We start from the raw sequence: 12,452 nt of genomic DNA, 5'->3' as shown, positions 1-12,452 counted from the left end.
ATTTGTCATGACTCCGTGGGGTATGCGAAGACTGCGATGAAAGTAGGCTAGAAGCGGAGGTGTTTGGGATCCAACAAGAGAGAGGAACGCAATTGTTGACTAGTGGACCTAGAAGATGGAGGGAATGACAGGTGGACCCAAACTGGATGGGAAGTGGACACTGCGTCACCTTATAGGGAGCCAAAACGGCATGTAACGAACTTGCTCTGTTAGTTGAAATCCAAACTCTAAAACCAAGGTACCTCCTCATGGGCTCCCGCTGTTGAAATTCCTCTTATTCCTATCCATTTTTGTGGAATCTACCTCTAATTCTTCCTCTGCTATCTTAGCTCGTCACAATTAGTACTTAGAGCAGGCTAATTTTTGGCCAAAATTTTTTCCATCACCATGGTGATTCGCTCTAGCGCCGAAGATGAAGCCGACAAAGTTTGAACTTCTCATGGCGGCAAACGCGAAGACCACCAATAAGAAGTTCGAGGGTATCAAGCTACATCTCTAGCAGCTCCTTACAAGGTCTCTGGCCTCAAGTCATGGAAGACCAGTGCAGATTCATCATTGGGGTCACCGCTGTAGACCACGTCGGAGATGGCGGGTGTTGAATTATTTAGCTCTGGCAATGCCTAGCATCGTGATCGCGTAGACGGATCCAGATGGTAGCACACAAGACAAAAGGATTTATACTGGTTCAGGGCACGGTGGCGCGCTAAACCCTAATCCAATGGGTGCTGCTACTCTTCTTGTATTCGTATGCTCGGTTACAGGGGCTGTTGCTCCTACCTACGAGGTAGATTGGAATGAGATAATGGTGTTGTGGCAGACATGATGATCGTAGAGTCTTTTTTGCGACAAAAGAAGAATTATATTAGATAATAGCTGGGTACATCAACACATTACAAGCACTCTGGATTACACAAATATCCAGAAACTGATTTTCATCTAAATTATACCCACGCTGTGAATAGCTCCAAATCTCAAAACCAAACATGTATGACGCTTTGCAGATTGGATGACCGCATAGGCAAACACTCAGCAAAAGGCCTAAGAATAGATGCCCAATGAACAACGTCCAACATTCATATAGGCGGCGTTGAGAAACTTCTTCCTTCTGGTGTCTTCCTTCTTCTTTCAGCCACCAAAGAATGAGGAAGACTGATCTAAAAATTATTCTCCCTAGTCCTTTATCATGGCCAGATCTAACCATGACAAAACGGAGAAGAGACCAAAGAAAATTATTCCATGGCAGGGACATCATCTCCACCTTGATGTCGTCGTCCGGAAAGAAAGGTCTCCATGTCATCAAGCTGGTGAAGTTGCTGATGCCATAGTCGTCGTCCTCATCTTCAACAGAGCCACCATGGAGAAAACAATTCCTTCCTTCCCCTTTGTCATTGCCGGAGAGGAGGAGATAAATCCCCAATACCAACATATTTGGCATAGAGAAATCCTAACCCTAAGGACTCAATCTACTAGAAAAACATGAAAAATAGTGGATCCCCACTCCTTTCGGCCTTCGATGAGATGCCAGAGGGGAAGGAAGGGGGACCAGGGGTGGTGGAAGGTGGCGGCAGTGGTGGTGGTGGTGCTTAGGTCAAGACACGCGAGATAGAACTAGCCCCTACGACCATGGAGTCCTTACCCTTCTTTATATAGGTAGAGGGGTAGGGTTACAACAAGGGTGATCAGCGCTATGAATTAGACTCCTAGTTTGTTACAACAGATCAATTCTATCCTACCATAGCTATGATGGTGGCAGATATCCTTGATACGTCGTGACCTCCAAGTTGGTAGCTACGCCTACTGCTCACGGGCTTCATCCTCGGTCATCCTCCATTGATGGGCTAGATACATGGTCGGTGAGGGTACTCCAGGCGCATATATCTGACTATAGCCCCTGTAGGATTTGATGACGGGCTCGTGGAGCTGAAGAATCCTCCCGGTGCCACAAGTCCCTATAGCCTTCGGGTGTCGAGATGTTTGAGTACAATCAGAGGGGCCCCGACTATCAGGATGACTGTGAGCGTTGCACTGGCTGGCAGTAATGCCTTCCCAAGTTTCAAGAACCATTTGGGTGGGAGTCTCCTACCCATTTGAATGCATCGTTTGCGCGTCATTGAATCCTATAAAAGATAAGGATAGTGGTGCCAAGGAACTTGAACTGTTTTGTTTCCCATGCCTTTACTTTGTGGAGCCCTCTCGATGCATGAGTCTACCTTTAATGTCAACCACCAACTCCCCCACTACCGTCCTTAGGGCACCTATTTAAGCAGGGGGTATGGAGGCTAGTGAGTCTCACCCTTCCTTTTTCCCAAATCTGTCAGTCTTAGACTAAGTGCGAGAGTGGCAATTTTGCCAGTGCGCCATGGATCATGATGCTCTCCGATGGTCGCGCCATTGCTAGGAGAAGGCTTTCAAGATCAGGTTCCATGGTGGCCTGGCGGTGGCTATTCTTCTTGGGTGTTATAGGAAGTTTCGCGAAGATGGGGAGGAACAATACCATCGGTGGCCTAGGTCATCGAAGGCGCGGCGGTCAGGCTGGCCAGTGGTCGGTGAACGGGGGCTTTCTAGGCCATAATATCTGTAGAAAATTCTGGTGGACAAAGGGTGGCTTGTTGTTGTTAGGAAACCCTTTGCCCCATAGATCTCGACCTAGGAGCTCTCATGTACCGATTTGGAGGCTTGGAGCCACCGACTCATCGCCGCTCGCTCCTCCCTAACATCGAAGAAGATGGTGTAGGCTAGGCTCCTCGCGGTGCTCCCCCTCTTGGATGTTAGAGGAAGCTCCACGAGGCATCACTCCTCGTGGCATCTTTAAGGCATCATCCATGCTCATGAAGACTCAAAGGCAAGGTGAAGGTTGCTGCGCGCCTTCATCCGGCTTCTACGCTTCAAGAGATGTTGTAGGATCTATGGTTAGCCTAGAGGGGGCTAAATAGGCCTGTTAAAACAAAACTTGAACTTTTGTCAAATTCAACCCGCAGCATAGCCGCTCTATGCCCATAGCACTACCGCATCTGCAGACAACTTTGAGATATAATTCAAAATGAGTGAAAGGACACTTGAATCTAAGAGTTTACAGAGGTCCCTGTAGGTGCGTAGAATACAGATCGACAGCAAGAAGTGGTAGGAACACCACACACAAGTAGATCGGCCACAAACCCTAGAAATCACCTCAACAACAATATGAATCACAAGAATGTAAAGCAGGCACATGGTGACACAATGATTTATCCCATGGTTTAGCTCGCCACTAAGGCTTGCCTAAGTCCACATTGTTGAGGTTAGCCACTAAGTCTTAGGGCTTTCCAATCCTTCCTCATTCTCAAGTCAAGAGAGTTAACTCTTGATATGAGGGGTGAGTCTACTAGCTGCAAAGAGTTGGTTACAAACCTCCCGAGGCTGCCACATAAGTTGACAATCTCCTTGAGTGATGCTCTAGTCGGCTAGGAGCCAAGCTCTAAGAGTAACAAACACAACCACCGGCCAAAACATGAACCAAGTGCTCTTTAGAGTTTGGGAATTAGTGGATCTGCTCTCTAATAGAGTTTGGCACCTTTTTCTCTCAAGGATTGATGGGAAAATCAATGGAGAAGCTTGGGAGCTCAAGGTCACCAATAGAGGACAGAGAAGAGCACTTTTCAGCTTCTGTGCGAACTGAACGGTTGGGGGAAGAAAAGAACAATTGGAGGGGAAAGGGAAAATTATAAATACCCCCTTCCTCCAATGGTCACTTAAGTCACGGCAATGTCGCTTAGTGGCAGTGACTCTCTCTAGGTGTGGCACTACCACACTAGGCAAGACAGCAAGGGTAAAGAATGAGGTGCTGGTTGTCTTGGCAGCACATATTAGCTTAAGCATTGTGTCCCCATTTATAGTACGGCTTTTCCTATACTCAAATTCAAAATATAAAAGAATTTAAACCTCCTTTGAGTTTGAAGCCGTCAACATTTGTAAATGGGGCACCTCCATTTCATATAACATCCTCGATCTTAAATTCCCTGTATGTCATCTCGATAAATCTCATTAGTCCTCTAATACGTGGTCATTATCACCAAAACCCACAAATAGGGCTTGATTGTACTTTCAATATCCCCCTTTTTGGTGATTGATGACAACCCAATTAGAGCTTATAAAAGATATGAATAAAAACTGAGATTTTCGAGCCATGGGTGTAGAGCCTCCCCCTTAATATGTGAATGGAGAATTGAATTCTCAATTTGGCATAAGAAGCCAAGATTCACACTTTAGTGAAAGTGAAGGGGCTCCCCCTACATCCATGCTGTTGTGGGGTGCTGCACACTGTGTCAAATATATAAACGCGATGCAAATGACAGTTCATGCACAATAAGATAGTTGTGATAGCTGGGTGCGGCACTGTTGCTTCATAGCCACAGCACTGTAGCAGAGCAGCACTGCTGGGCCTGGGTGCGGCACTACCGCACTTGCTGTAATAGCATAGGTAAAAACATGCACCACACAGTATGTAACACATATAAAGAGGTACATTCTAGCAGAGTTATATGACAAGCTACAACATAGATCAATACATGTCCATATCTCACATATATAAAGTACATAGGTAGCATTATTACACAAATAGAGTTTTGAGAGACTCTCAAACTCTCAACCTAGCGAAGACTACTCTCAACGGACTACTCTCAACGGATGGAACATGAAAGCTCCTATTGCAGCGACCTCTCCATGGCGTCGAAAAGTTGTTGATCCCTCTAATTTTCTCCCCTTTGGCATAAAGCACCGAAAAGAGAAGAAAAAGAAGAAAAACTAATGAACTCACTCCTCATCTTCTTGGATGCCCTCCCAGTCGACATTATCTCCACCAGCAGCCCTACTACCACCTGCAGCAAGACCATCACCACCATCATCATCATTGTCGTCGTTGTTAGAGGAGGATACTACCGCCCTCCCTTGGCGATGGGTGGTCGAAGTGTGGTGCTGGTGTCTGGTGCTCCTCCTCAAGGACTGCAAGGTTGAGGCCAAGGTCATGTGAGGCTCAAGGTCCAGCTATACCTGCTCCTCCTCCTCATCCTCATCCTCTGACTCCGTGTCGGAAAGGCTAGGGAGGTTGTCAAACCTCGGCGATGTCTCTACTGGAGGAAGGGGTGGTGTACGGTGTTACACCCTAAACCATTAACTAACACATGTCATGAGCATCATGTTTATGTGTTCATGCATGTGATAAAGTGTGTAGATCAATTTCTTGTAACCTAAAATGACCAATAAAAATGTTAAACGAAAGTTGATTCAATAGCTCATATATATCAAGTAGGGTATAAAACTAATTTTTATTGAACAAAAATGATATAGAACATATATGTGGTGCTTAAATAAAGATTGGAATATGAACTTTGTAGATGACAATGAAATACTTGCTGTAGAAAAATAACATTGCTAGCCAACATTTCTAATAGCCAAGAAATGCAATTTGGAATCAAGTTTAGCTCAAAAGACTCAGAATATTTTAAGTATGTTGACAGTTAGACAATGCCATGTTTGGTAATTTATTTTGCGAGATTGGGTTAAGAAAAGGTGTCATGTGCTAGCTTGCTTTGGTAGCCTCATATGCCATCTTGAGCATGGTGAAGATGGTTAAGATCTAGAAGCAACCGTTTAGTTTTTATAGGCGCTTTAAAATTAATGCACGACATGGTATCGGTCACCACGCTAGGGCGCTCGGTGTCGCCACGCTGGCTATCCTACATGCATGAGCGCTACCGCGTGTGGCTGGCCATGGCTGCTCTGGCCTAGTTGTGGCCTACCCACCGCTAAATCCTAGCGCGCGGAGCCGGTGCTACCGTCGGCCCTGCCGCGCTGCCGCACTGTCAAACCGCCCCGCGTCGTGACGCAGCTGTTGCCACTACCGTCGCCTCACCATCATGTCTGTGCCTCCCTCTATGTCTCTGCGCCGCTGCCGCCTAGTGTGATGCCGCCTCTATAGCGCGCACATGGCCGGGCTCACCGTCGCCTTGTCATGATGGCACTGCGGCGCATGGGCCATGCCGGTCGCGAACACATGCGCCTGTCCGCTAGCGCCTAGACGTGGGTCTCCATGGTCGTGCCAACCACATCCAGCCAAGGCATGCACACACTAAGCCACTAGCCGTACCCCACTACTCTCTCTGTTTCTCATCTCTCTGTCACCGTCGAGCCGCACCCATGTGCAAGCCAGAGAGCGGTCACCTCTACTCAATTCCACCCATCGACACCTTCGCCCTCCTGTCTTCTCACCACCCAACCTCAGATAGCCATGATGATGCCCTGGCCAAGCACCAATTTGGCTCCTTTCCACCAACGTGCCATTAAGGTCATGTTTGGCCATGGATGAGGGTAGCCCTCCTACCGTCCCTCCTAAGCCAATTCACTTGCACCAATAGCTTCACCTTGCCTCCCTCTCCACCTTGGGCACGTTAGCGGAACTGCTACCGCCTCCCTGTCATTGCTGACGCGACCGTGTCGCTATGGTGTGCCGTCACATAGCTCGGCCACACGTGGCCATCCCTCCTCTGTCATCCTCCACCCCAACCGTCACCTCGGCCTGGCCCATGGTAGCCTCTTGATGCTCACGCGCTAACCAATTAGGCATGTAGCTACCTCAGCTCACCAGAACAGTGGTGTCACCGTCGTGGATGGCCGCACACCACTATAGCCTGTCGACAAAATATGGTCGGCAGTCTACCTAGGGGTATGCCCAAGGTAGTAGATTGTCGGCAGATAGATGCGCAAGTCACAAACAAGACGGTGACGCAAGACAGACATGAGGTTTTATCCAGGTTCGGCCGCCAAGAAGGCGTAATACCTATGTCTTGCATCTGATTGGTATTGTTGTATGTCAATGAGAGATGTTTTTTAGAGGGATCCCCTGCCCGCCTTATATAATCCGGGGGGCAGGGTTACAGATCTAGAAACTAATCCTAGTTAGTTACAATTGCCATATGTGGTCGGATAAGGATTCCTATTCTAACCGACCAGGATCCTGCTTGATCGCCAAATCTGCCTTGACTCCTTGCGTGGGACTCCAACCAGGTTGGTCGAGCCGCACGTCGTCTTTTGGATGGACCGGACCCATCGATCTGGGCTGGCCCAAGCTTAGCCATAAGGGTATAGGGGTTAATACCCCCACAGCTAGTCCCCGAGCACCATGTATTATGCTGCGACATGCCATTTCGACCTTCTCCGACAAGTTATGCCCAAGTCCTTGACATCTTTCGACCACCGTCGTCGCCGGAGAAATAGGTTGTCCGAAGAATGTATGGTGCTCTTAAGAAAAATGAAAAAGATTTCTGTCCCAGGAAGTGTGCCCACTTGTATTTCTGAAAAGAAATGTAAGTGCGTCTTTAAGCGTAGCATCTTTGATCATCAGAGGCGTAGTGGTCGAAAAACAAACACATTCACCGAAAGGTGAAGTGTGCCCACTTAGTCCCCGAGCCTAGTAGTAGGTGAAGTAGGCACGTGGTGCCAGGGTCTAAAAAGAATTCCCAGTTAAGTTGAGAACCCAATCGTCGTACAGGCGATACGAGATGCACCGGCAGGTGCATCGTACCGATGTAGTCCCCGAGCTTGCTGGAAGGCGAAGTATGAGCCTTGTAGCAAGGTCTAAATAAATGTCTCTCAACTGTATGTGAGTACAAATCACATGTAGCCGAGGAGAACGATTCTCCGATCAGTGGTCAGGATAGCCCCCGAGCACATCAGTTGTCGGAGCAGTCCCCAAGCACGATAGTGGTCGGAGTAGTCCCCGAGCACATTAGTGGTCAGAGCAGTCCTCGAGCACTTCAGTGGTCTAGGCAGTCCACGAGCACGATAGTGGTCTGGGCAGTCCCCATGCATAGTAGTGGTCTGGGCAGTCCCCGAGCACTTCAGTGGTCTGGGTGGTCCCAGAGCATTGTAAGAGTTTGATCCATCCTTAGCGCGAAACAGGCATCGAAAACGCGAATGCCATTGATGTATTTATTCAGTGTATTTATTTATCTCTATTCTCTACCAAGTCCAGTCTGACACGCCTAGTCAAAAAAGCAAATGGGTATAGTACGTCATTCTATCTTCTTACTCTTTTCTAGCAAACAGTCGCTTGGCACCTGTATGGAGGTGCGTCAATGTGGGCCGTCTTACACTATCAACGAAGAGGCGCGTACACTGGTAACGAAGGAGCGCGTTTATTGGTGTAGATCTCGAGGTTGTGTGAACAACCATCTGAGGCACGTGCGCACGTCTCCCAATAATCTCGGGCGGATGAAACGACGGAGCTCTTTGTTTTATATAATGTAGATCTAGTAAGTTACTCACACCGTTCCCCATTGTCATTCGCCGCCGCAACCTTCTTCTTCCTCCTGCCAAACCCTATTCCTTTGAAAATCATCGCCAATCCCCTCGCCACTGCATCCACCCCCTTAGTAAGGACAGACTAATGGCGAAGAGAGACGCCCAGAAGAAAGGCGAGGTCATGGTGAAGGAATGGTGGAAGTCGCGGAGCAATGAGCAGACCATCGAGGACCTCATCGCCATGGGAGTGCTCCACAACAAGGCACTCGCGGGATGGCGTGCGCCGAAAGGAGAAAGCTTCCCCGATCCACAACCAGGTGAGATTGTGGTTTTTGAAGACTTCTTCAAACGGGGTTTCGGGATTCTACTGAACCTTTTCCTTCAGGGTCTCTGCTTGTATTACGAGATTGGGATTTGCAATCTGCATCCCAACTCGATTCTTCTTATCTCCACCTTCATCCATCTCAGCGAGTCTTATGGTGGCTTCCAGCCCCATTTCAACCTCTTTCGCCACCTATTCTGTCTTCAGAAGAAAGGGAGTGGTGGCTCGAAGATAGCCGGAGGCGTCTACCTGAATCTGCGCGACGGCATGAAAGCACAATACTTGCACTGCCCCTGGAACACCTCACTGGATGAGTGGTACAAGAAGTGGTTCTACATCCATGAAGAGCCAAACACCTTCACCCTGTGCGACATGGGGCTGATTCTAGAGAAGAAGAATAGCTAGACAAAGAAGCCCGAGAACCTGGAGCAGATCGCCGAACTGCTCTGGATGATCCCGTGGGGAAAGCTAGATGGCCCAAGTGTGGTCGGGAACTTCATCAGCCGAAGGATCCAGCCCTGCCAGAAGAGGGTTCATCCAGGCTTTGAGTACCAGGGGAGTGCCGATCCAACAAGGACCAGGAAGGAGCCGCTCGACAAGATGGAAATCAAGGCTAGGATTGGGGGGCTATTCAACCTGGCCGATCCCAATTACGTCCGGCTGAACAACATCGAGCACGCCTTCAAGCTGGCTCGACCTCCCCCAAAGGTAAATGATGCCTCCTTTTAACTTTAGAGTCATGTTGTAACCAGAAATTGACTGTTGTCCCCGCTTTGTGTCTTAGTGTAATGGTCGTGACCGGGCAGCAGTGTTCGTGTCGCCTCCCCCCGGTGTAGATTGGCCGCAAGCTACCGGCCCAGCCACCCAGACCAGCGCCAGGACCGACGATGTCCACTGGGCGGCACTCGAGACTATGGAGGACGCATCAACCAGAGCCGCTGGCAAGTGTTCGGCGGCCAGCAAACGACACCAAGCCATCTTCCCCCTGTCGGATGATGAAGCAGAGGATGCGGACATCTTTCAGCTTGTCCCTTGAAAGAGGAGAAGACAAATGGGGTTGTCGGAGCAGGGTGGCTCCTTTGTGCTAGCAGTGGTTGCATCACCGACCACTACAACACAGAGGACAAGCGAGGGAAACGTCGAGCATCAAACCCTGACGCCTGTACCAGAGGTGGAAAGAGACCCGGTGGAACCTGCCGAGCATGCGGAGCAGGGGCGGTCGAGGAGACGCTCCTTCGCCACATCATTCCGCAAATCGAAGCTGTAAGTATCTATATCTTTGATGTAAGCTTGTAATTTGCATTGGATACTATTATCTTCTGAACTTGTCTCTGATATATTAGGTCGGCGTCCACCGAGAACCCCGACCAGCTAGCCGGGTGCGGCACAACTTTGCCAGCAATGGTGGGACAAACTGCCCAGCAGCCAGCCATGGAGGAGCCTATAGTAGGAACTCCATCGGGACCTCAGCGGGCAGACGACCAGACATCAGTCCCCGAGCGGCTGGTCGAGAAGATAGCCGAGCAGAGTACAAGTGCTCCGAGCACAAACCCTACTAAGGTGGATACCTTGGCACCGAGGGAACCGGATCTAGCCGAGGAGTAGTAGCCAGAAGTGGCACAGAGCATTCTTGCCGACGCGACGGCTCATGGAAAAGCCCTGGTGGTCGTGGAGTCTGCAGACGCTAGACCAGCGCCGCCTCCCGAACAAGAGGCTGAAGAGGAAGAAGTAGAAGAGGTCCTGGGCCATCCCCAAGATAGGCGACAACATGTATATGTGTCGCACTATCGGAACAACGAATGGGTTATGCATGAAGAAATCCCAGAGGTCGAAGAGACCTTAAGAGTCGAACGGGCGGCCAAGCATCTGGTGATAGAAGTCCAGGTATGTTTGGCTTGAATCCTTGACCCTGTTATGTAGTCAAACTATCTGACTTAGCTTGTCTGTATGCAGGACTTGATGAAAACCGCAAAATACCGAAAGAGGTGCTTCGACCAGATTGAAGGGATCACGGTGACCAATAAAGAACTGGCGGCCGAAGTGGAACGCTTGTGGTGCCAACTTGAAGCCACCGACCAGGAGAGGACAGAGCAAGAAACACAGAACCAAAACCTGGTCGGCCAGCTCAATAACAAAGAGCTGGAGAAAACAAGTAAATTTTCATCTTATCATTGTAAGTGCAGGACTTGTGTTGTTGTATTCTTGGCAGTAACAGCTGTAATGTAGGTTTAGAAGCTGAAGTGACCCGCCTCCAAGGGGAAAATAGCCATGTGACCGCAGAGTGTGGTCGCCTGAAGGAGGACAACGTGAAGCTAGCACGCAGCCAGTCTCAACTCCAAGACCACACCAACAAAATGAAGGAGGAACTAAAAAGTAAGTATTCCAGATCACCTTTCTCATTCTGTTGCCCACCTTGCCTTGTCGTGTTATCACATTTGATGTCTTGTACTGTGTTCAGTTTTGAAAGTCAATGCCAAGAAGCACCTAGAGGCCATGATCAAAGAGCGTGATGACTGGAAAGCATGGTGCCTCAAGGCCACCGAGGAGCGGGACACGTGGAAGAACTAGTGCCAAGAAGTGGCAACTGGCATTATGCCCGTCCTCGACCTTATCGACCCGGCGCTCACAGAGGAAGAGCCGAGGACGCCCCAGCTCGGACTAGTCGAGAGATGCAGACAAGCATGGGGATGGTTCCAAGAGTTCGTGAAGGAGGCTGGTGAGTACATGGGTGCCCATGTACTAAGCATGGTGCGTGCCCACTACCCCCTGATCGATCTCAAGCGCCTAGAGGCTAGGTACCCGAAGGAGGTAGACCCAGACAAGGCAGAGGAGCTTCGGACGGCCCAGCTGGACTTGTCGTCAAAGATAATTGGTGATATTAACTTGTGTGGAGGTGGGACAGCACCTGTACAGGGTATGCCATCGACGAGTCAGCTGGAAATGCCATCAGCTGCAAGCCAACCAATGAAGCCTACGGTCTCGACCAGCCAGGCACCGGTGGGGCCATCCCCTTCAGCTCGACTAGCCCAAGAGTCCCCGAGACTCGAGTAGGGTATCGGAAGCGGCGAGCAGTAAGTGCCATGCGCCCCGACCAGCCAATGTAATAGGCTTAGAGCTGTAGAAGGAGGACATAGTTGTGTTATTGTGAACTTGAGCCTCTTGAGGCAAGCTTGTAATAACGTAACTGTATATTATTATAAGCTTGTTTGCTTTGCATAAAGCGTATTTAAGCTTGATACTTTATGTTGGTGTAACTAAGTAAGAACATATTAACGTTCTGTTTAGTTGTACCATCATGCTCGACACACCATCCTGAAAAGTTTGTGCGGCCCTAGTTTTCCATGTGGTCGGAGTGTGAGGTCTGGTGACCTATGCACACGTAGACGCAGACAAGTTAAACCAAGGGGGACCTGTCGATCACCCGTAACGTAGAGAGCGGATCCCATGCACATATTGGGAGGAACCAAAGACAAGGCCTGCTCTGAAAACCGTTGAAGGAGTGGCGGTCGGCTTTTACTGGCTAAGTTAGAATAACCATAAAACTCGAAGTGACACATTAGAGTGGTCGGAAAAATCATAATTGCTTTATTGAATTAAATCAAAAGTATAAGAGGAGTACATATCTCAGTAGTTAAGCATAGAAACATCTGAGCTTGTCAATGTGCCACGAGTTTGGTACGTCCATACCGTCCAGGTGAGCTAACCTGTAAGACATTGGTCATGTGACTTCCTTAATCATGAAGGGTCCCTCCCATGGAGTTACGAGTTTGTGTACACCAGCCTGGTTCGTCTTCCACTTTAGGACCAAATCCCCGATCATGAAGAACCGTTCTTTAACATTCTTGTTGTAGTACCT

Source organism: Miscanthus floridulus, chromosome 1 (genome assembly GCF_019320115.1).
Source record: "Miscanthus floridulus cultivar M001 chromosome 1, ASM1932011v1, whole genome shotgun sequence".
In the NCBI taxonomy this organism is placed as follows: Eukaryota; Viridiplantae; Streptophyta; class Magnoliopsida; order Poales; family Poaceae; genus Miscanthus; species Miscanthus floridulus.
This window is presented reverse-complemented; position numbering follows the sequence as displayed.